The sequence below is a fragment of the Suricata suricatta genome, chromosome 10, assembly GCF_006229205.1.
Source record: "Suricata suricatta isolate VVHF042 chromosome 10, meerkat_22Aug2017_6uvM2_HiC, whole genome shotgun sequence".
Taxonomy (NCBI): Eukaryota; Metazoa; Chordata; class Mammalia; order Carnivora; family Herpestidae; genus Suricata; species Suricata suricatta.
The window spans coordinates 56,954,546-56,977,561 of record NC_043709.1 but is presented as its reverse complement, the minus strand read 5'-3'; the positions used below and the strand labels follow the sequence as shown (position 1 = coordinate 56,977,561).

The window sequence follows — 23,016 nt, the reverse complement described above, 5'->3', positions numbered from 1 at the left end:
TCAAACTCACAACCCCGAGACCAAAAGTCACATGCTCTCCCAACTGAGCCAACCAGATGCCCCCGAAGTATAACTTCATTCAACAGGAAACCACACTTGGCGGGAAAACAGCAGGGAAAAAACCTTAAAGCCAAACTTTTTTCCCAAGGCACAGCACTGATATTTCCAGAGTGATAGCAGAATGAATAGATTTATTTCCATGAAACAAAATGATCAGTACAGAGTTTGCCTTTGAAACAGTTTCCCACTTTGTCTCCATTTCTCAAGGCTCAGGAAACCAGGCCTGTGGCCTTCCTCAGGGCCAGGTAGCCAGTGACAATGTCGGATGGCAGCCTCCAAATACAGGAATATTCTTCAACGGTGCTGAACCCCAGCTTTTTCTGGGAGTCAGACTCTTTGGCTAGAAGACCTGAACCATCAGAATAGCTTAGCTGGTTTAAAGGATGGAGGAGTGTCAATAGTGAAGTAGTTAGGATCCTTCAGTTGCCATGGCAATGCCCTTTCAGAAGCAAGAATTTGTTTCAGGTTCTTCCAGGTTCTGTTCTTCTTGCCAGCTACCGCGCCACCGTGGCCAGAGTGCACACTGAGTTTGGATCCTTAAATGGCAATGGCTTGGCAGCTTTTTCCATAGGTCCTGTGCTGAAATCAGAGGGCACCACTTTATTTGCACTCACAGCTTCTGTACTGATACCCTGCCTAAAGCTGGAGGCAGACACTCTTTTTCTTCCTCCTGGCGTTGTAACCCCTGAGCTGTTGTGGGAAGCACTGGCTGGCCTCTTCCTGCTGTTTCGGGCTATTCCCAGAGTGGAAATGGTGGCCACAATTGGAATTGGAATTTGAGCCATCATTCTTACCCCCTCTATGTCCTTTTAATATATGGTTTTGAAAACTTTTTGAATTTAAATAATTTTTTTAATGTTTAATTTTGAGAGAGAGAGAGACAGAGCAGGAGGCGGGGAGAGGCAGAGAGAGGGAGACACAGAATCCAAAGCAGGCTCCAAGTGCTGAGCTGTCAGCACAGAGCCTGATGTGGGGCTCAAACCCATGAATGGTGAGATCATGACCTGAGCTGAAGTCAGCTGCTTAACCAACTGAGCTACCCAGGCACCCCTGAATTTTTTCAAATAAATTTTTAAATATTTTTATTTATTTTTGAGAGAGAGAGAGAGAGACAGTGAGAACAGGGGAGGGTCAAAGAGAGAGGGAGACACAGAATCTGAAGCAGCCTCCAGGCTCTGAGCTAGCTGTCAGCACAGAGCCCAAAGTGGGGCTTGAACCCACGAACCACGAGATCATAATCTGAGCAGAAGTCAGACACTTAACCAACAGAGCCACCCAGGCGCCCCTTAAATAAATTTTTTTAAATGAAGTTTATTTATCTATTCTGAGAGAAAGAGAGAGAGAGAGAGGGAGAGAGAGAACAAGTGGGGAAGGGATAGAGAGAAGGAGAAACAGAATCCCCAGCAGGCTCTGCACCATCAGCCCAAAATCTAATATGGGGCTCAAACCCACTAACGGCAAGACCATGACCTGTGCCAAGATTAATAGTCAGACGTTTAACTGACTATGCCACCTATGCACTCCTAATTTTTTTTTTAATTTTACTTACTTATTGTGAGAAAAAGAGAGAGGTGGGGAGGGACAGAGAAAGGGAGGGAGAGAGAGAATCCTAAGCAAACCCCGCAGTGTCAGCACTGTCAATATAGAGGCCATCTTGGGGTTCAAACCCACACACCGTGAGATCACGACCTGAGCTGAAACCAAGAGTCACACACCTCATGGACTGAGCCACCCCAGTGCCCCTAGTTGTGAGATTTTTAACTTCAGGAAAATCTTCTTGAGTAGTTTTTGGGTTGTTTTTGTTTGTTTGGCTTTTGTGTGCGTGTGTGTGTGTGTGTGTGTGTGTGTGTGTGTTCCTTTGCTTTGGTTTTCTTTTTCATATATATCTATTAATCTATTAATGGAGTACTTGAAGATGCTCAAAGAAAAATGCCTAAGGGAAAAATAAGATGAGCCAAGAATTTCATATCTTCTTTGTCTTTACTATTTGTCACTTTCTCTTGAATCATCTTACTTCATTTTTTTTACTTAAAAATTTTTTCCTCATCAACATTTTTTTTCTTGTAAGTAAACCCTACATCCAAAGTGGGGCTCCAGCTCATGACTCCAAGACCCAAGTCACATGCTCTACCAACTGAGCCAGACAGGCGCCCCACATCTTTGATAATTTTAAGGCATTATTTGTTGTGTTTTTTGCTCTGGTGTTCTTTATAGTTTCATCTTCATTTCTAAAATGTTTTTTTTCTTTTACTTCTCCTTTTTCCTTGAGTTCTCTCACTTCAAACATCTTTCAGTTTTTTCAACTGATATGTGTCATTCTTTCATTTCTCATATCACTTTCTTGATGTCTTTTAGTTCATTTTGAAATAAAATGTTATCATTTTCATCTACTTTGTGAGCATATCTCTCTGGCATGCTTTATTTTTATAAAAACATTTTTCTGTTCTTCATTCTTTTTTTCCTTATTTTCCACTTAGCTTATTTTTTATTTATTTTGAGAGAAATAGAGAGCAAGTAGCAGAGGGGCAGGGGGCGGGGAGACAGAATCCCAAGCAGGCTCCCTGCTGTCAGTGCAGAGCCCCATCAGGCTTGAACTCATGGGAAGTGTGAGATAATGACCTGAGCCAAAGTGAAGAGTTGGATCTTAACCAACTGAGCCACCCAGGTGCACCCATTCTCTTTTTTCTTTTGTTTTTTAAGGTTTTTTTTTTTAAACATTTATTTATTTTTGAGAGACAGAGCATGAGCAGAGGGCAGAGAGAGAGGGAGACAGAGAATCTGAAGGAGGCCCTAGGCTCTGAGCTGCCAGCACAGAGTCTGACATTGGGCTCAAACTCACAAACCATGAGATCTTGACCTGAGCTGAAGTTGGCCACTTAACTGACTGAGCCACTCAGGCGCCCCTCTTTTTTCTTATAGTGATTTTGTAGAGGCTTTATTTATTGTTTGTTTGTTGTAGAGGATTTGATCTGACACTTCCTATTGCTCATTTTTACCTGAATTTAGTTTTTCTGAAGGATTTGTTCAGGTAGCTTTCCTATTTTGATAGAGCTCTCACATCTGTTGTTTTGGGGTGATGTTAAAAAATATGACTTGCTCTCAGATTGCCTGGCCTCATACCCCTACCCTGCCTTTATCTGGACCTTCTCTTGCTTTGTCTTTGCTGCCCCTGTCCTGATCAATTTTGATTTTTCTTTCAGAGTTTTTCTTCAGTACGAGACCAATCCTGAAAGGGAACCCTGACGGGCACCCGGGTGGCTCAATCAGTTAAGCTTCTGATTTCAGCTCAGGTCATGATCTCACAGTTTGTGAGTTCAAGCCCTGGATTGGGCTCTGTGCTGACAGCCGGGAGCCTGGAACCTGCTTCAGATTCTGTATCTCCCTCTCTCTGCCCCTCCCTTCTTCACACTCTGTCTCTCTCTCAAAAATAAACAAACATTTTTAAAAAAAGGTAAAAAAAAAAAAAAAAAAGAGGGAGGAGCCCTGGGTAGGCATTAGGCCATATTGGCATGTGTCTTCACCTGCTACTGGAAACCACAAAACCTCTCCATTTCAGCTCTTGTCAGAGTGGATGCCTTCTGCTGGTTGTTTGGACCGTCTGTTCTCATATCTATCTCTCTGACACCTTGTTTCTCCCTCTGTTTTTCCTGCATAAACACCCATAACAAGCAGGTCTTGTGGCTTTTGGTAGTTTGTTCCCATACTGCTCAATACTTTGGGGTTTGTGGTGATAGCTGGTCCCCTAGTTTTGTTGTAAATGTTGTCTGTGAATTTTTGGTTTTGCCAACTAGTTGCTCTGTTTTTATTTTTTGTTTTGGTGGGGATTTGAGAAATCCAAAAACTAGGCTGCCACTCCCACTGACATTCCCCTCCCCCTGCAACCACCACATATCCCTGCCCCTGTTACCCCTGTTTGGGACCCTACTTGGGCTTATTAGTTTTTTTTTCCATTTGTAATGATATGTGTACTTGTCTATTACCTGTTTCTCCCTAGACTGTAAGCGCCATAAGAGCTCAGGTATAGTGCCTGCAATATAGTACGGGTTCAATCAATATTTGTTGAAGGAAAAATGTTTCAAAAGAAGCAGCATATTTGGAGGCTGAGAGGAAAGAGTCAGTTTCTGGCAGATATATAAAGTGGGGTAAAAATTGGTAAGAAAGGAGGCACCTGGCTGGCTCAGAAGAGCATGTGACTCTTGATCTCCAGATTGTGAGTTCAAGCCCCACACCGGGTGCAGAGATTACTTATTAAAAAAAAAGAAAGAAAGAAAAGAAAAGAGCTGGTTGGTAAGAAATAAAGCTGGAAGATTGGAGCAGGTCAGTTTAGGGCTTTGTAAAGCTTTTAAGGACGTGTTTGTACTTTACCCTGAAGGCAATGAAAACCCTTTAAAAATTTTTAAGGGAAAAAAAAGACTTTAAGTAAGGGACTGGTCTGATGAGATTTCTTTCCTTCTTTCTTTTTTTTTAACATCACAAACTATAGTACAGAGAATGAATTGTGGGACATAAACACTAGAGATGGGATTAGAATCAATGGCAATAATTCAGCATTTGAATATAAATGGTAAATAAAACATTGAATCACAGTGATCTGATTTTCAGATAACTTGCACAGTGGAAAATATAATCAGAATCCAAAAAGTAATAGAATGGCCAGAAAAATGATTAATATGAAAAAGATGATAATTAGGCAAGATAAATGAAAGCTCATTCATTCAGGCCCCAAATTCATAACTGACGAACAAATATAGGCTGGTTTAATAATAGCTTATGGAAAGACAAATTGGCCATAACTATTATGAAGTGACACTGTGATGAAACTAAGGATGTTAATTTATTCCTTTTATTTTACTTTATTTTATTTTCAGTTTATTTATTTATTTTGAGGGGAGAGGAGCTGAGAGAGAAGGAGAGAGAGACTCTCCAGCAGGCTGCCCACTGTCAGTGCAGAGCCAGACACGGGGCTTAATCCCATGAACCATGAGATCGCGACCTGAGCTGAAATCAAGAGTCAGATGCTTAACCCTCTGAGCCACCCAGGCACACCTATTTGTTCCTTTAAATTTTTTTTTTGTTTTAAAATTTTACATTGAGAGATAATTCACATATAGTTAACCCATTTAAAGTGTACATTTAATTATTTTATTTTTTTAATTAATAATTTTTAGTAGATTAATGTATGTGGTACATCCATCCAGGAGTCAAATTTAGAATATTTTCATCACCTCAAAAAGAAACCCTGAGGGGGTGGGGAAAAAGCAAACAAACCCTGTAGCCATTGCCTGTCATTCTTTGAACCCCTCACCCCCCTCCCTAAACCTAAGCAACCACTAACCTACTTTCTATCTCCATAGATTACCTTTTTCTGGATTTTAATAATAATGGAGTTATGTAATACATGGGCCTTTCTGACTGGCTTTTTTGGCATAATGTTTTCTCTTTCTTTTCTTTTTTTTAATTTAAGTTCATTTATTTTGAGAGAGAGAGAGAGATCAGGGGAGGAGCAGAGAAGGCGGGAGAGAGAGAATCCCAAGCAGGCTCAGAACTGTCAACACAGCCAGATGTGGGGCTCCAAGTCACAAACCACACGATCTTGACCTGAGCTGAAACCAAGTCTGATGTTTAACCGATTGAGCCACCCATGTGCCCATTTATTTAGCATAATGTTTTCAACATTCATCCAAGTTGTAAGCATGTGTCACTACTCTATTTTTTAAATTTTTTATTTTATTTTATTTTTGAGAAAGAGAGAGAGAGAGAGAGCAGGTGAGGGGCAGAGATGGGGAGGACAGAGGATCCACTGCTGACAGCGGTGGGCGTGATGTGATGTGGGGTTCACACTCAGGGTCCATGAGATCATGACCTGACCTGAAGTTGGATGCTCAACTGACTGAGCTACCCAGGTACCCCAGTACTCTGTTCTTTTTATAGGCAAGTAATATTTAATGTTTGGCTATACCTCATGTTGTTTATCCGTTTTTCTGTTGATGGACATTGCGGGGGTTTTTTCCATTGTAAGGGAGGTAAACTTTACCCATGGTAGGTTCTGAGCTGGGGCTTTTTAACAAAAAGATAGATTAGCAAGATAAAACAAACAAGCTTATTAATATACGTAGCACACATCACAGAGGAGAAAACCCAATGAAGAGTAATTCAAAGTGGTGGCTCAGAACTCTGGCTAATATGGCATCTTCAACAAGGGCAATACATTTATGGAAACATGACAGGAGAAAGAGTTTTAGGCTTCAAGGGGCAGCAAACTAGGAAGGTAAACAAATGGGAGGAAACTAAGGGGGGAAAGTTTGTTTGCAGATTGCTCTGGTGCCATCTCTGAGCTGATAAGAGTCTAAAGCACCTCCAATAAAGAATTTACATCCACCCTTTGGCAGAAAAGGAGGTTAGAGAGAGAGCTTTTTATGTGTTTGCTCCTTCTTAGTTGCCTTTAGCTCAAAAGAATTTTATGTCAAAGAGGCATATTTGGGGGCAATGTATTCTGGTTTTCTTTACCATCTTTTTGCTATGGTGAATCATGCTGCTTGTAAACATTCATGCACAAGTTTTTATGGGGACATATGTTTTCATTCCAGCAATGGAACTGCTGAGTCATTTTATTTACTCTTTGTTTCCATTAATGGACATAGCCTTTAGTATGTGCTAAGTGACAGTCCCACCTGTAATCTGATATTCAGTCCTGGGCTACACACATTGACAAACTGACCATGTACAGCTATGAAAGGCCAGAGCAATAGAGAAGAGACTGTTAACCAAGTAACTTGAAGAATAAGGGGAGCATGTGGAGACATTTAGCTGGAGAAAAGAAAACTAAAGTGGAAAAGAAGGGTGCCTGGGTGCCTTAGTCAGTTGAGCATCTGACTTTGGCTCAGGTTGTGATCTAGGAGTTCATGAGTTCGAGCCTCACATCAGGCTTGCTGTTCTCAGCGCGGAGCCCACTTCAGATCTTCTGTTCCTCTTTCTCTCTGCCCCTCCCCCTCTTCTCTCTCTCAAAAATAAACATTAAAAAGATAAAGTGGAAAAGAGATTTATTCAAAGATCTGAAGAGTTGTTATATAGAAGGGGGATTAACCAGAGGGTAAAACTAAGCCCACTTGGTAGAAATTTCAGAGAAACATAGTAAATCTGAAGATTTTCTTTCCTCCCTTTCTTCTTTCTTTCCATTCTTCCTTTCTTCCTTCCTCTCTCCTTCCCTCCTTTCTTCCTTTCCAATTATTTTATGTTTGACTACATAAAACATGAATAAAACATAAAAAGTACAAAAGGATGCACACTGATATCTGGCATTCAGTTCTCCTTCTTATAGGCAGTTTCTTATAAATTCTTTGAGATATATTTTAAGCATATATAAACTGATTTTTAAATTTTATAAAAAAAATTTAGTATGCTTTTAGAGAGAGTAGAAGCATTTCTAACTAATTTTTTTATTTTTAAATTATGTTTATTTATTTTTGAGAAGCAGAATACAAGCAGGGGAGGGGCAGAGAGGGAGAGGGAGCCACAGAATCCGAAGCAGACTCCAGGTTCTGAGCCATCAGCACAGAGCCCAACATGGGGCTTGAACTTGTGAACCAGGAGATCATGACCTGAGCTGAAGCTGGACGCTCAACTGACTGAACCACCCACGCATCCCATAAAAAAAAAATTTTTTTTCTAACTCTTATAAGTGGCCCAACCCTGTCTATAATGACTGTTTCAGGCATTCCGTATCCTGGAGGTATTTAGGGGAAATAGATAAGCAATCATCAGTTAATTTTCTGCAGTATTTTTCTCTTGCAATTTATTTGTTGAAGAGACTAGATGGTTATCCTATAGAATTTTCCACATTCTGGATTTTGCTGATAAAATTTTCTGCATTCTGGATTTTGCCACCTGGTGTCTTTCATTTGTTTTATGAATTTCTTGCAAATTGGTATTGGATTGAAAAGCTAAGAGTCAGATTTGATTTAAAAAATTTTTTAAATGTTTATTTAATTTTGAAAGAGAGAGAGAGACAGAGCACGAGCAGGGGAGAAGGAGCAGAGAGAGGGAGATACAGAATCTGAAGCAGGCTCCAGGCTCCATGCTGTCAGCACAGGCATGGGGCTTGAACTCTGAAACCACGAGATTATGGCCAGAGCTGAAGTTGGACACTTAACTGACTGAGCCATCCAGGTGCCCCCAGATATGATTATTTTAGTAAGCCTACCTAATAGATGGTGGTGAGTTCTTATATCAGGAGGCATGCATATTTGGCTATCTCTTTTTGTAATCTTAGCAACTATTATTGCTCAAAGTGCTGATATTCTCATTGTATTATTCCTTCTTCATTTATTAGCTGCCATATCTTTATAATGAAGAACGTCCCCTCAGAGTAGTCGTTGAAAAGGCAAGATAAATGTTAGATACTTTTTCTTTATCTAGAGTTTTCAAAATAGTGAGTCAGTACTCTACCATCTTACAATGACTAGTACTTTTTTTAAGTAACATTATGAACTCATGGATTTAAATCTATTTAACATGTTGCATTGTGGTTATTATTTTTGTTACACTGGAATGTTTATATTGGAAGCCTCTTAAGGTTGGCTCTTGAGTTCTTTTGATAAAACCTTAATAGTCTTTGATAGTTTCTCCAGTTGTCTCTTCAACCCACTATAAATCAAGCGTAATCCCTACCATGTGAGAGAAACTCGTCTAGTTAAGGTCATCGAAAACCTCCATATGTGATCAAATCCCTGGCCATTCTCCAACTTCATCTTTCTTGCTCTACCAGCAGTATATGTGCCTGCTTATATATTTTTTATTTTTATTTTTTTAATGTTTATTTATTCTTTTTTTTTTTTTTTTTTTTTGAGACAGACAGAGACAGAGCATGATTGGGGAGGAGCAGAGAGAGAGGGAGACACAGAATCCGAAGCAGGCTCCAGGCTCTGAGCTGTCAGCACAGAGCCCGACACAGGGCTTGAACTCATAAACTGTGAGATCATGACCTGAGCCAAAGTCAGATGCTTAACCAACTGAGCCACTCAGGTGCCCCAATGTTTATTTATTCTAGAGAGAGAGAGAAAAAGGGAGAGAGAGGGAGGCAGAGAGAGAGGCATAGAGAGAGGGAGACACAGAATCCAAGCAGGCTTCAGGCTCTGAGCTGTCAGCCCGCCAGACGTGGGGCTCAAACGCACAATCCGCGAGATCATGACCTGAGCTGAAGCCAGACACTTACCCAACTGAGCCATGCAAGCGCCCCAGTGCCTGCTAATTAAAAGTCTTTTTTTTCTTGTCTTCTGACACACTTCTTTTCTGCTTTTCCTCCTACTTCACTGAACATTTGCTCTCTGTCTTCTTTGCTGGATCTTTCTCCCTCCCTACTACTTAGGAAGTGAGAATAGATAGTAAAACAGTTCAAGGACCAAACTCTAGAACCCTCCACCATTTTTAGGTTAAAAAGAAGAGGAAGATACAGCAAAGGAAGAGCAAACTAAACCTAAAGCTAGTATAAGGAAGGAAATAATAAATACTAGGAAAGAGATAGAGAATAGAAATATAATAGAATAAATGAAACCTGATGCTGTCTTCGTTGAAAATAACAAAACTGACAAAACTTAGCTAGCTAGTCTGAGACAAAGAGAGACACAAATAACTAAAATCAGAAGTAAAAGTGAAGACATTACTACCAAACTTACAGAAATAAAAAGGACTGTGAAAGGATACTATGAGCAATTGTACAGCAACAAATTAGGTTACCTGTGTGAAATGGGCAAATCCCTAGAAACACAGGAATTACCAAAATTGACTCAAGCAGAAATTATAAAATCTGGACAGACCCATAACAGGTAAAGATAATTAATCAGTAATCAAAACTTCCAACAAAAATAAGTCCAGGACCAGATGGCTTCACTGATGAATTCTACCAAACATTTAAAGAATTAACACCAATCCTTTTCGATCTGTTAAAAAAAAAAAAAAAAAAAAGGAGGAGGAGGAATGTGCTAACTCATTCCATGAGACTAGCATCACCCTGACACCAAAGCCAGAAAAAAAGAAAATTACAATTCAGTGTCATTCACAGTATTATGCAACCATCACCTTTAGCTAGTTCTAAGTCATTTTCATCCCCCCAAAATAAAAACTCATATTCATTAAGCAATCATACCCCTTATCCCCCTATCCCCAGCCCCTGGAAACCACCAATCTTTCATTTTTATGGATTTACCTCTTCTGGATAATTTATATAAATGGAATCATACAACATGTTATCTTGTATTTCGGGCTTTCTTTCACTAAATATGATGTTTTCAAGGTTTATTCATATTGTAGGATGTAACAGTAGTTCATTTTCTAAATGTTTATTTTTGAGATAGAGAGAGAGAGCAGACACGTAAGCAGGGGAGGGGACAGAGAGAGAGAGGGACAGAGGATCCCAGTGGGATCAGGCTGTCAGCAGGGAGCCTGATGCAGGGCTTGGACTCACAAACCTTGAGATCATGACCTGAGCTGAAGTTGGATGCTTAACCGACTGAGCCACCCAGACACCTCACAATAGTTCATTAAGTTTATTGATTTCAAGAGAGAGAGAGTGACCCACATGAGGAAGGGCAGAGAGAGATAGAGAGAGAAATCCAACCAGGCTCTGCACTGCCAGCACAGAGCCCAAAGTGTTCCCACCAATGGTGAGATCACAACCTGAGCCTAAACCGGGAGTTGGTCACTTAACAGACTGAGCCACCAGACACCTCTAGAGCATGTGACTCCTGACCTTGGCTGTCAGTTAGAGCCACACCTTGGGTTTTTTAAGATTTTTTAGAAAATAAGCCTTTTAAAAAACATGGAGTTATTCCTTTTACCACAAACGTGACTCTAAAAGAAATGTAATATTGTAGACATCAAGGGAACGGGCGCTATTCAAAAAGGAATGCCCCACAAATGTTACTGTGGCAAAACTTGAGGAGTCTAAGGTGTTACCCAGCATGCTCTTGGCATTGTTGTCAACATGGGCAAGATCCTTGCCAAGAGAATTAAAATACATATTGAGTATAATAGGCACGCTAAGAGCCGAGACAGCTTCCTGAACCGTGTGAAGGAAAATGGTCAAGAAAGAAGCTAAAGAGGCGCACCAGGGTGCTCAGTCAGTTAAGTGTCTGACTCTTCATTTCCACCCAGGCCATGATCTAACGGTTTATGAGTTCCACCTCCCATCAGGCTCCACGCTGACAATGCTGAATCTGCTGGGGATCCTCTCCCTCTCTCTCTGCCCCTTCCCTGCTCACATTCTCTCTGTCTCTCTCAAAATAAATAAATAAATGAAAGAAAGAAGCCCAAAGAGAAAGGCACTTGGGCTCAGTTGAAGCTTCAGCTTGTTTACCCAGAGAAGCATACTTTGTGACAACCAGTGGAAAGGAGTCTGAGCTGCTGGAACTCATTCCTTATGAATTCATGACAGGTGTAAAAAGAATAAAAGACCACTGGTCTGTTAAAGGGGGGGGGGCAATAGTAATAGTTCCCATCATATCTTCATTATATTTACCGATTTCTGGTCTCTGCGGAAACCAGACAGATAATGGAGGATGTGTGTGAACTTTTATAAATTCAGTCAAGTAGCAGCCTAAATTGTAGGTGCCTTGCCTGATGTGGTATCATTGGTAGAGCAGATGAACAGGGCCTCAAGTATGTGGTATGCAACCCTTGATCCGGCAAATGCATTCTTTTCCATCCCTATCAGAAAGAAGAAAACCAACAGTTTGCATTCAAGAAATAGTTCACCTTTGCTTGAAAAGGCAACAATATATATTTATAGTCTTACCCCAGGGCTGTGCTTGCTGTTTTGCTCTCTGTCATTAAACCATCTGAAGAGAGCTAACCAGCTAGGCGTCTCTCAGAGCCTTATTATATTGAGCTGCTATATTGATAACATCATGCAACATGGACTGGTTGAGCAGGAAGTGGCAAGTGTGTCACATTCCTTGGTAAAACACTTGCTCTCCAAAGGGTGAGATAGTAATTCAGCTTGAGTCATGGACTTCCACACTTGAGCCCCACATTAGACTCTGGTGCTGACAGCTTGGAGCCTGCTTAGGCTTCTCATTCTCTCCCTCTCTCTCTGCCCCTCCCTTACTCTCTCTCAAAATAAACTTAAAACAAGGTGGGGGATGGTTTCCCTAGAAACTCAATCTGTGATCAAAGGAAATGCTTTGCCAGGCAAAAAATAAACATAAAGTAAATTCGGGTTTTAATCATTTATCTTCAATTTTTTTTTAGTTTTTATATTTTTATTAAAAATATTTATGGTTTTATTTACATTCAAGTTAGTTAGCATATGGTACAACATGATTTCAGGAGAAGAGTCCTTAATGCCCCTTACCCATTTAGACCATCCCTCCCCTCAATCCCTCCAGCAACCCTCTGTTTGTTCTCTATATTTGAGAGTCTTTTATGTTTTGTCCCCCTCCCTGTTTTTATATTGTTTTTGCTTACCTTCCCTTATGTTCATCTGTTTTGTATCTTCACTTCATATGAGTGAAGTCATATGATATTTGTCCTTCTCTGACTGATGAATTTCTCTTAGCATAATACCCTCCAGTTCCATCCACGTAGTTGCAAATGGCAATATTTCATTCTTTTCAACTGCCGAGTAATACTCCATCATCTTATTTATCCATTCATCTGTTGATGGACATTTGGGCTCTTTCCATACTTAAGCTATTGTCGATAGTGCTATTATAAAGATTGGGGTGCATGTGCCCCTTCAAAACAGCACACCTGTATCCCTTGGATAAATACCTAGTAGTGCAGTTGCTGGGTCATAGGATAGTTCTATTTTTGATTTTTTGAGGAGCCTCCATACTGTTTTCCAGAGTAGCCGCACAGTTTGCATTCCCACCAGCAGTGCAAGAGATCCTCTTTCTCCACATCCTCGCCAACGTCTCTTGTTGCCTGACTTGTTAGTCATTCTGACAGGTGTGAGGTGGTAGCTCATTGTTTTGATTTGTATTTCCCTGATGATGAGTGACATTGAACAGTTTTTCATGTGCCTGTTCACCATCTGGATGTCTTCTTTGGAGAAGTGTCTATTCAGGTCTTTTGCCCATTTCTTCACTGGATTATTTGTTTTTGGGGGTGTTGAGTTTGATAAGTTCTTTATAGATTTTGGATACTAACCCTTTCTCTGATATGTCTTTTGCAAATATCTTCTCTCATTCCATCGGTTGCCTTTTAGTTTTGCTGATAAGAATTTTTTTAAGTTTATTTATTTTTGAGATAGAGGGAGAGAGAAAGATGAAGGAGGGTGGAGCAGAGAGAGAGAGAGGGAGAGGGAGAACCCCAAGCAGGCTCCACACTGTCAGCATCAGAGCCTGATGTGGGCTTGAACCTAAGAACTGAGCTGAAATCAAGAGTTAGACACTTAGCTGACTAAGCCACCCAGGTGCCCCCAAATTTGAGTTTTATTATGTGATAAAATTCAAGGCAAAAAATTATGGACCAAGGAGAGATCATTACATAATGATAAACAAAGAAAGCAAGAAAATATAACCAACATAAATGTGCTTGGCAATATAGGCTCAAAATACATAAATAGTAATAGTTAAGTGGTCCCTGGCTGGCTTAGCTGGCAGAACATGCAACTCTTGATCTTAAGGCTGTTTGTTTTGTTTTTTATTTTTTTTAATGTTTGTTTATTGTTTTAAGAAAGAGAGAGAGAGAGCGCAAAGGAGGGGCAGAGAGAGAGGGAGACAGAATCCCACACAAGCTCCACACCACCAACGCAGAGCCCAACATGGGGCCTGAATCCATGAACCAGGAGATCATAACCGGAGCCAAAATCAAGAGTCAGAGGCTTAACTGACTGAGCCACCCAGGCCTCCCATTGATCTCAGGCTTGTAAGTTCAAGCCTCATGATTTATGTAGAGATTACTTAAAAATAAAATCAGGGGCGCCTGGGTGGGTCATTTGGTTCAATGTCCAACTCTTGATTTCAGCTCAAGTCATGATCTCCTGGTTTGTGGGATAGAGCCCAGCAATAGGCTATGCAGTGACAGCTTGAAACCTGCTTGGGATTCTCTCTCTCCCTCTCTCTCTGCCCCTCCCCAACTCTCTCTCTCTCAAAATAAATAAATAAACTTAAAAACAGAAAATACAAAAATAAATAAATAAATAAATAAATAAATATTCATGGTTAACTTTATTGACTACCTTCTATGTGCCAGGCATGCTCTAGAGGCTTTCCATGTGTTAATTCATACTCTTCATTAAAGGCATATGAAAAAGTACTATTATTCTCCCCTTTTGCAGTTATAATTTTTTTTATAATGTTTTATTTATTTTTGAGAGACAGAGAGAGACAGAGCAAGCAGGGGAGCGTCAGAGAGAGAGGGAGATACAGAATCTGAAGCAGGCTCCAGGCTCTGAGCTAGCTGTCAGCACAGAGCCTGACGCGGGGGTCGAACCCACGAACGATAAGATCATGACCTGAGCCGAAGCCAGACACTCAACCGACTGAGCCACCCAGGCCCCCCACCTTTTGCAGTTATAAAAAAAAATCAATAAATTTAGGAACATATATAAATAAATCAACTATTGGAACTGGAAATGTTTACATAGCTCTCTTTCAAATAAATGAATGAAGCAGACACAATAAACAGAGATACAGTAGAATTGAATAACTCAGTCTAGTGTATAATGGAAAATTCTACATCAAACAGATAGTACCCCTCTTTCTAGTACACGTGAAACATTACAAAAGATTACTATGTACTAACTTACAAAGGAAGTCTTAATATTTCATTTTAATTTTTTATAAATTTATCTTATTCTTAATTTTAAAGTAATCTCTGTGCCTAAGGTGGGACTTGAACTCATGACTCCAAAATCAAGAGTCTGATGCTCCATGGACTGACCCAGCCAGGACCCCCTATACTACATTTCATTCAAAGCATCAATATAACACAGCCTATGTTCTATGACTTTAAGACAATCACATGAGAAATATGTAATTAAAGGATAGCTTTACAATTAAAAAAATTTTTTAATGCTTTTTATTTATTTTTGAGAGACAGAGAGAGACAGTGCGAGCAGGGGAGGGTCAGAGAGAGAGGAAACAGAATCTAAAGATAGACTCCAGGCTATGAGCTAGCTGTCAGCACAAAGCCTGATGTGGGGCTCGAACCCATGAACTGTGAGATCATGACCAGAGAGCTGAAGTCAGACACTTAATCGACTGAGCCACCCAGGTGGCCCTACAATTGTTTTTAATGCTTATTTATTTTTGAGAGTGAGAGATAGTGTGAGCGGGGGAGGGGCAGAAAGTGATGGAGACACAGCATCTGAAACAGACTCCAGGCTCTGAGCTGCAAGCTTAGAGCCCAACACTGGGCTCAAACTCATGGACTGCAACATCATCACCTGAGCCAAAGTCAGATGCTTAAACTGACTAAGCCCCCCACAGGCCCCACGGACAGCTTTTAAAATTCCCAAATGTCTGGAATCTAAGTACATACTATTAGTAAATCTTGGATAAAAAAGGAGTAAGAGAGGGAAAAAAAGGAGTAAGAGAAATTATGAAATACTTTAAATAAAAGTTTGCCATACTTTCTAGGATACAACTATTTTTATTTTTATTTATTTATTTTTAATTTTTAATGTTTATTTTATTTTTGAGAGAGACCATGCGAGTGAGGAAGGGGCAGAGAGTGGCAGGAACAGAGGATCCAAAGTGGGCTCTGGGCTGACATCAGTGAGCCCCATGAGAGCTTAAATTCATGAACCTTGAGATCATGACCTGAGCCAAAGTCAGACACTCAACTGACCAAGCCACCCAGGCACCCTTCGTTTTATTGTTATTACTTTTTTTTAATGTAGGATACAACAAAACCTTTAATTAGAAATGTAGACTATTCAATACATTTGAAAGAAAAAAAAAGTTTGGAGACAAATGAAAAGGTATTCAACTCAAGAATGAATCAGTTACTAGAGATTTTAACATACCTTCTCAGAAACTGATGAATCATGCAGACAAACCATAAAGTGCAATATAGAAGAACTGGATAATTGACAAGCTAAATATGTTAGGACACAGAGAAGAAATACAGATAAAGGGAATAATATAATCAATAAGCCAGAAAGAAAACAAAAAAGAACTCTAGTTAGAATGATAAATACAAAAGAAGGAGAAGGAGAAGCAGCAGCAGCAGAAGCAAATAAGCAAAATATAGAAATAGAATGGGACACAGACACAAGAGATATTTTTTCAAAATAAAAACTGCATTATTAATAACCATATACTAATGAGTTTATAAATCTGGATGAAATAGATAAATTTCTGGGAAAATATAAAGAGCAAAATGGGTCAGGAAGAAATTAAAAACTTGAAAATATCAACAAGCATTAAAAAAATTAAAAATATTTTTAAATGTTTGTTTTGAGAGAAAGAGAATGTGCGCACATACAGGTATGTGAGCCTCTTGCACTCATGAGCGGGGGAGGGCCAGAGAGAGGGAGAGAGAGAGGAGAATCCTACCTGGTTGGCTGAGTTGGTTAAGCAGCCAACTCCTGATTTGGGATCATGTCATGATCTCATGGTTTGTAGGCTTGGACGGTTTGATGACAGTGCAGAGCCTTCTTGGGAGTCTCTGTCTCTGTCTCTCTCCCCTCCTATGCTCTCTCTTCCAAAATAAATGAATAAACATAAAAAGATTATCTCCAGGCGCCTGGCTGGCTTGGTCAGCAGAGCATGGGACTCTTGATCTCAGGGTCATGAGCATAAGCCTCACTTTGGGGTGGATCCTACTTAAATACATTAAATAAATAGTTATTGCATACTTTTTTTTCTAGTTCTGAGAAACTCACATAAAGTATTGAGAAACTGTTCTTGAAAGTCAGTAGAATATACCTATAATATCATCTGGGTTGAGACTTTTGGGTAGAAAATGCTTTGATTAATATTTTAATTTCTTGGGGCCCCTGAGTGGCTCATTGGTTAAGCTTCTGGCTCTTGGTTTCAGCTCAACCTTGATTTCATAGTTGGGGGTATTGAGCCCCATGTAGGGCTCTGTAACTAACATCACAGAGCCTGCTTGGGATTCTCTCTCCCTCTCTTTCTGCCCCTCACCTGATTGAGCTCTCTGTCTCTCTCTCTCTCAAAATAAATAAATGAAGCTTAAAAAAAAGTAATAGGGGCACCTAGGTGGCTCAGTTGGTTAACTGTCTGACTTCAGCTCAGGTCATGTTCTCACAGTTCGTGAGTTTGAGCCCCGTGTCAGGCTCTGTGCTGACAGCTCAGGGCCTGGAGCCTGTTTCGGATTCTGTGTCTCCATCGCTCTCTGCCCCTCCCCCACTCGTGCTCTCTCTTTCTCTCTTTTTATAAAATAAAACATAGAAAAATAATAATACACTAAGTTAACGGGTATTTTACTTAGAATATTTGCTTTTTTTCTTACAATATTTATATGTACATACATAAGTGAGATGAACCAATAACACTTATTTCATGCATTTTCATTAACCAGTTTTAGAACCAAGATAACTACTATTGATTGGGTAATATTGTGGTTGTAGCCAGAAATCTTTTTTAACTGTACTTATTAGTTCTAATTGTGTATGTGTTTCTGTTTGTTCTTTTTTTTTGCATTAATCACTCTCACAGGGCTTTTATGTGATATGAAACTTACTATACTTTTACCTCTTCTGTGTATTTATTTCATAAGATCCAGTTCAAAGGATTCTGTGTGTAAAATACCTCCCCTGAAACTTTCTCCCTTAAAAATAATGGAAAACAGGGGCACCTGGGTGGTTCAGTTGGTTAAGCCTCTGACATTAGCTCAGTTCAGATCTCACGTTCATGGGTTCCAGCCCCACGTCAGGCTCTGTGCTGACAGCTAGCTCAGAGCCTGGAGCCTGCTTCTGGTTCTGTGTCTCCTTCTCTCTCTGCCCCTCCCCCTCTTGGGCTCTGTCTCTCTCTGTATCAAAAATAAATAAAACATTAAAAAAAAATTTTTAATAAAATAAAATTAAAATAATGGAAAACAAATGCCCATTTTTACTATGTAGTACAGTATTTTTTTTTAGTATTACAAGTCTACTACTATAAGTAAATAAAACAGTACTCAAACAATTGGATATACACAAGATGTGGTAAGGCAGAGTGAGATTATGGGGATTAGGAAGGAGGGATTACAAATGGGCATGAGGCAATGTTTCTGGGTGATAAATTAATTATCTTGATTGTGGTTATGGTCATATATATATGTGTGTATATATATATATATATATCAAAAGTCATCAAATTGTGGACTTTAAATGCATGCAGTTTATTGTATATTGATTATATATCAATTATACTTCAATAAATGGTTGGGGGAGTCTTTTTTTAATTTTTTAATATAGTTTACTTTTAAGACAGAGAGAGACAGTATGCGTGGGGGAGGGGCAGAGAGAGAAGGAGACACAGAATCAGAAGCAGGCTGCAGGCTCTGAGCTGTCAGCACAGAGCCCGATGTGGGGCTTGAACCCACGAACCGTGAGATCATGACCTGAGCTGAAGTCGGATGTTTGACTGAGCCACCCAGGTGCCCCATGGGGGAGTCTTTAAAATTATCAAGAACACGAACCATAAGAAGTAATATTAATTAAATTATACCAAAATTAAGGATGTCTGTTCTATAAACAGTATTATTTTTTAATATTTATTTATTTATTTTTGAGAGAGAGAGAAAGAGAGTGTGGGCAAGGGAGTGGCAGAGAGAGAAGGAGACAGAATCTGAAGTAGGCTCCACATGGTCAGTGTAGAGCCTGACATAGGGCTTGAAATCATGAACTGTGAGATCATGAGCTGAGCTTAAGTCAGATGCTTAATGGACTGAGTCACCCAGGTACCCCAATAAACAATATTATTGACAGAGTTAATGATGAAAGTTGGAAAGAAATATTTGCAATGTATAAAATCAATAAAAGACTGATATCTGAACTGTACAATAAAATGATGCAAGTCAATGTAAAAAATGTGGGAATTCCTATAGAAAAAATTGGCACAGGAAAACAGGCAAATTTATAAAAGAGAAAAACCAAAAGTAAAAAAAAATTGAGACGATGCTCAAACATATTAATAATTAAAGAAATGTAAGGAGGGACATGTAGGTGGATCAGTCAGTTGAAGCGCCCAACTTCAGCTCAGGTCATGATCTTGCAGTTCATGAGCTTGAGCCTTTCGTTGGACTCTGTACTGACAGCTCAGAACATGGAGCCTGCTTCAGGTTCTGTCTCTCTCTCTCTCTCTTTCTCTCTCTGCCCCCACCTCCACCCCCTGCTCGTGCTCTGACCCTCACTCTCAAGAATAAATACACATTAAAAAAAGAAAATTAGGGGTGCCTCGGGGGCTCAGTTGGTTAAGCTTATGGCTTCAGCTTAGGTCATGATCTCACTGTTTGTGAGTTAAGACCCATGTCAGGCTCTATGCTGACAGCTTGGAGCCTGGAGCCTGCTTCAGATTCTCTGTCTACCTCTGTCTCTGCTCCTCCCTCACATTCAGCGTCTGTCTCTTAAAAATAAATAAACATTAAAAAGTAAAAAAGAAGTAAAAAAAGAAAAAGAAATGCAGGGAGATATCTTAAATTCATGGCACAATGAAAAATTGGAAACTTGAATAACATTAAGTTACTTAATTGCGTAGGAAGCTGAGAAAGTTGAGATATAGAAATCCCACCACTGATGGTATGACATTCCAGAGTGGGGAGCTCAATATGCACAAGAAATTTTCATAGAATGAGGGATGCCTGGGTGGCTCAGTTAGCTAAGCGGCTGACTTCAGCTCAGGTCATGATCTCACATTCGTGGGTTCGAGCCCTGCGTCAGCCTCTGTGCTGACAGTTCAGAACCTGGAGCCTGCTTCAGATTCTGTGTCTCCCTTTCTCTCTGCCCCTCCCCTGCTCACTCTCTGTCTCTCTCTCTCAAAATAAAATAAAGACATAAAAAAAATTATATATAAAAAAAAGAAATTGTCACAGAACCAAAGGAGAAATGTCCACATGCAGCATCATTTGTGGTAACAGGAAGCTGGAGGCAATCATGGGAGTAGTCAACAAATCAGCACAGGGATCCACATAACAGAATATCTTGCAGCACTATTAGGAGCAAAGGACTAGAAGGCCATGAGGTCAAAGAATGTTTGTTTTATTTTATTTAAAAAATTTGTATATGTCTTTATTTTATTTTGAGAGACAGAGAGTGAGTAGGGGAGGGGCAGAGAGAGAGGGAGACACAGAATCTGAAGCAGGCTCCTGGCTCTGAGCAGTCAGCACAGTGTCGGATGCGGGGCTCCAACCCACGAACCATGAGCTCATGACCTGAGCTGAAGTTGGCCGCTCAACCAACTGAGCCACCCAGGTGCCCCTGTTTTATTTTTTAAGATGGCAGATATCCCTGCACATTTGTATGCTAATGGAATGATCTAGAAAATTTGATAATATAGGAGAAAGAGAATAATTCAGTAGAAAGGTAAAAAGGAATAGACTGAAGCATTGAACTAGAGGGTGGGGTAGAGGTAAGGGATGGGAATAGCGGAGTGACGGCTTAAATAGCCGCAAGAATGATTCACTGACAAGATGGAAGTCTATGTATATAATAGAGGATGGGGGTAAATTGGCCAGATTGTAGTAAGATAACTATGTTTTCTTTTCTTTTCTTTTTTATGCTTTATTTATTTATTTTTGAGAGAGAGAAAGCCTAAGCAGGGGAGGAGCAGCGAGAGAAAGGGAGACAGAGAATCCCAAGCAGGCTCTGAGCTGTCAGTGAAGAGCCCAACTCAGGGCTCAAACTCATGAACCAGGAGAGTATAACCAGAGCTGAAATCAAGAGTCAGATACTTAACAGACTGAGCCATCCAGGCACCCTACTATGTTTTCTTTTGATTACTTTTATTTTCACATTAAAAAAAGAACCAAAGTCACAATCTAAGAGAAAGGAAAGATAAGGGATGCTACATAACTGTAGAGAGCTTTTGTAAATAAAGCCTCCCTTTCTTCATTTAAACAGTGAGGGCAGCACCCAACAGAAATGGCCCTATAGGTGTCAGCTTTATCCAAGCATTCATATCCCTGATGCTTAGCATGATGATTCTCTGAGTATAAGAATGTATACCAGCAAACCACCTTGGGATCTAGCTGGAGAGGAGAAAAGTGGGGTCATTGATAATAGAAATAAATAGAGCTAGCATTCATTGAATGCTTCTTAAAGGACCAGGATGACACTGTAATTAAGAGTTTACTCACCTTTTCTCATTACATTCCAACAGCAACTTTGCAAATAATACAGCTGTTTCACAAAGAACCTAAGGAGGGTTTCCTCCTTCATGACCAGAGCCTTGAACATTAGAATGGTGAGTAATAAAAATGTAAACCTCCTTAAAGATACTATTAGCTCAGGGGTACCTGGATGGCTCAGTCCGTTAAGCGGCCGACTTCTGCTCGGGTCATGATCTCACGGCTTGTGGGTTCAAGCCCTGCATCGGGCTCTGTGCTGACAGCTCGGAGCCTGGAGCCTGCTTCAGATTCTGTGTCTTCCTCTTTCTCTCTGACCCTCTCCCGCTCATGCTCTGTTTCTCTCTCTGTCTCAATAATAAAATAAAACATTAAAAAAAAAAGATACTGTTAGCTCAGATGCGACTCTTGATCTCAGTCAGGGTTGAAAGTTTGAGACCCACGTGGGGTGTAGAAATTACTTTTTTTGTTTGTTTGTTTTTGTAGAAATTACTTTAAATCCTTTTTTAATTTTTTTATTTAAAAAAAATTTTTTAATGTTTTATTTATTTTTGAGACAGAGAGAGACAGAGCATGAGCAGGGAGGGGCAGAGAGAGAGGGAGACACAGAATCCGAAGCAGACTCCAGGCTCCGAGCTCTTAGCACAGAGCCCGATGCGGGGCTCGAACCCACAAACCATGAGATCATGACCTGAGCCGAAGTCAGAGGCTTAACTGACTGAGCCACCCAGGCGCCCCAAATCCTTTTTTTTAAATAAAAATTTTAAATGTTTTGTTTATTTATTTTTGAGAGAGATCGTGAGCAGGGGAAGGTCAGAGAGAGAGGGAGACATAGAATCCGAAGCAGGCTCCAGGCTCTGAGCTGTCATCACAGAGCCTGATGCCGGGCTCAAACCCACAAACCATGAGATCATGACCTGAGCCGAAGCCGGTCGCTTAACCGACTGAGCCACCCAGGCACCCCTAAAATCCTTTTTAAAAATGCTATTAGCTCAGTTAGCTAATCGGAACTTGATTCTCAACAGATGAAGCTCCAATCTCTGTGACAGAAGAAACCTAGGCAAAACCCTAGCTCCCCCTCCTGATCACCTGACCCACTATTACAAGGTGGGTAACCTTGGAGCAGTCACACATTCCAGTTCTGTAAAATGGAATGATGGATGTTAAGTGAAACATTATCTAAGTTTGAGGAAACGCTTGCAAATGAAGTGATATATGTGTGTATTTGTTAATGTTTCCCTGTTGCTATTACTATTTTGACTGTAAGAGTCCAGACCAAGGCCAATGCCTGAGGGCAAAGGTAAGCCTCCATTAGAGAATGGCCCTTTAGGATACATATCAACACAGACCAAGTTTAAAGAATTTTAGCCGGTAGTCTTAGCTCGATGGGGGCGGGGGGTGGGAGCGGCGAAATTTTCATCAAGGTTCAACCGTTTTAGGTCTTAGGCTTGAAACTCTGGAGAAAATAATTAGGCTCTCTGGGCGAGATCTGGGTGGCCAATCTTACGGATTTGAAAAGCGACGCTGTGGGGCCTCACTGCCACCCATTGGGCACCAGGAGGCGCCCATCGGATCCATTCGAAGGGTTTGCGGCGGTTAGTTACATTGTGCCTGACCGACTATGGTCAGGATCTGGGAGCTGGTGCTAGAGGTGCCAGGAATCCGTGCCATTTGTGGACACAGTCCTAGTGCCCTCTTTGCGTCCACCTCCACCGCACCCCTTCC

The 23,016-nt window shown here is 40.4% G+C and overlaps 1 pseudogene; it reads right to left on the bottom strand.

Moving 5' to 3' along the window:
- Positions 1-216: 216 nt before the first annotated feature.
- Positions 217-848, bottom strand: LOC115304989 (annotated as a pseudogene).
- Between the last annotated feature and the right edge of the window lie 22,168 nt (positions 849-23,016).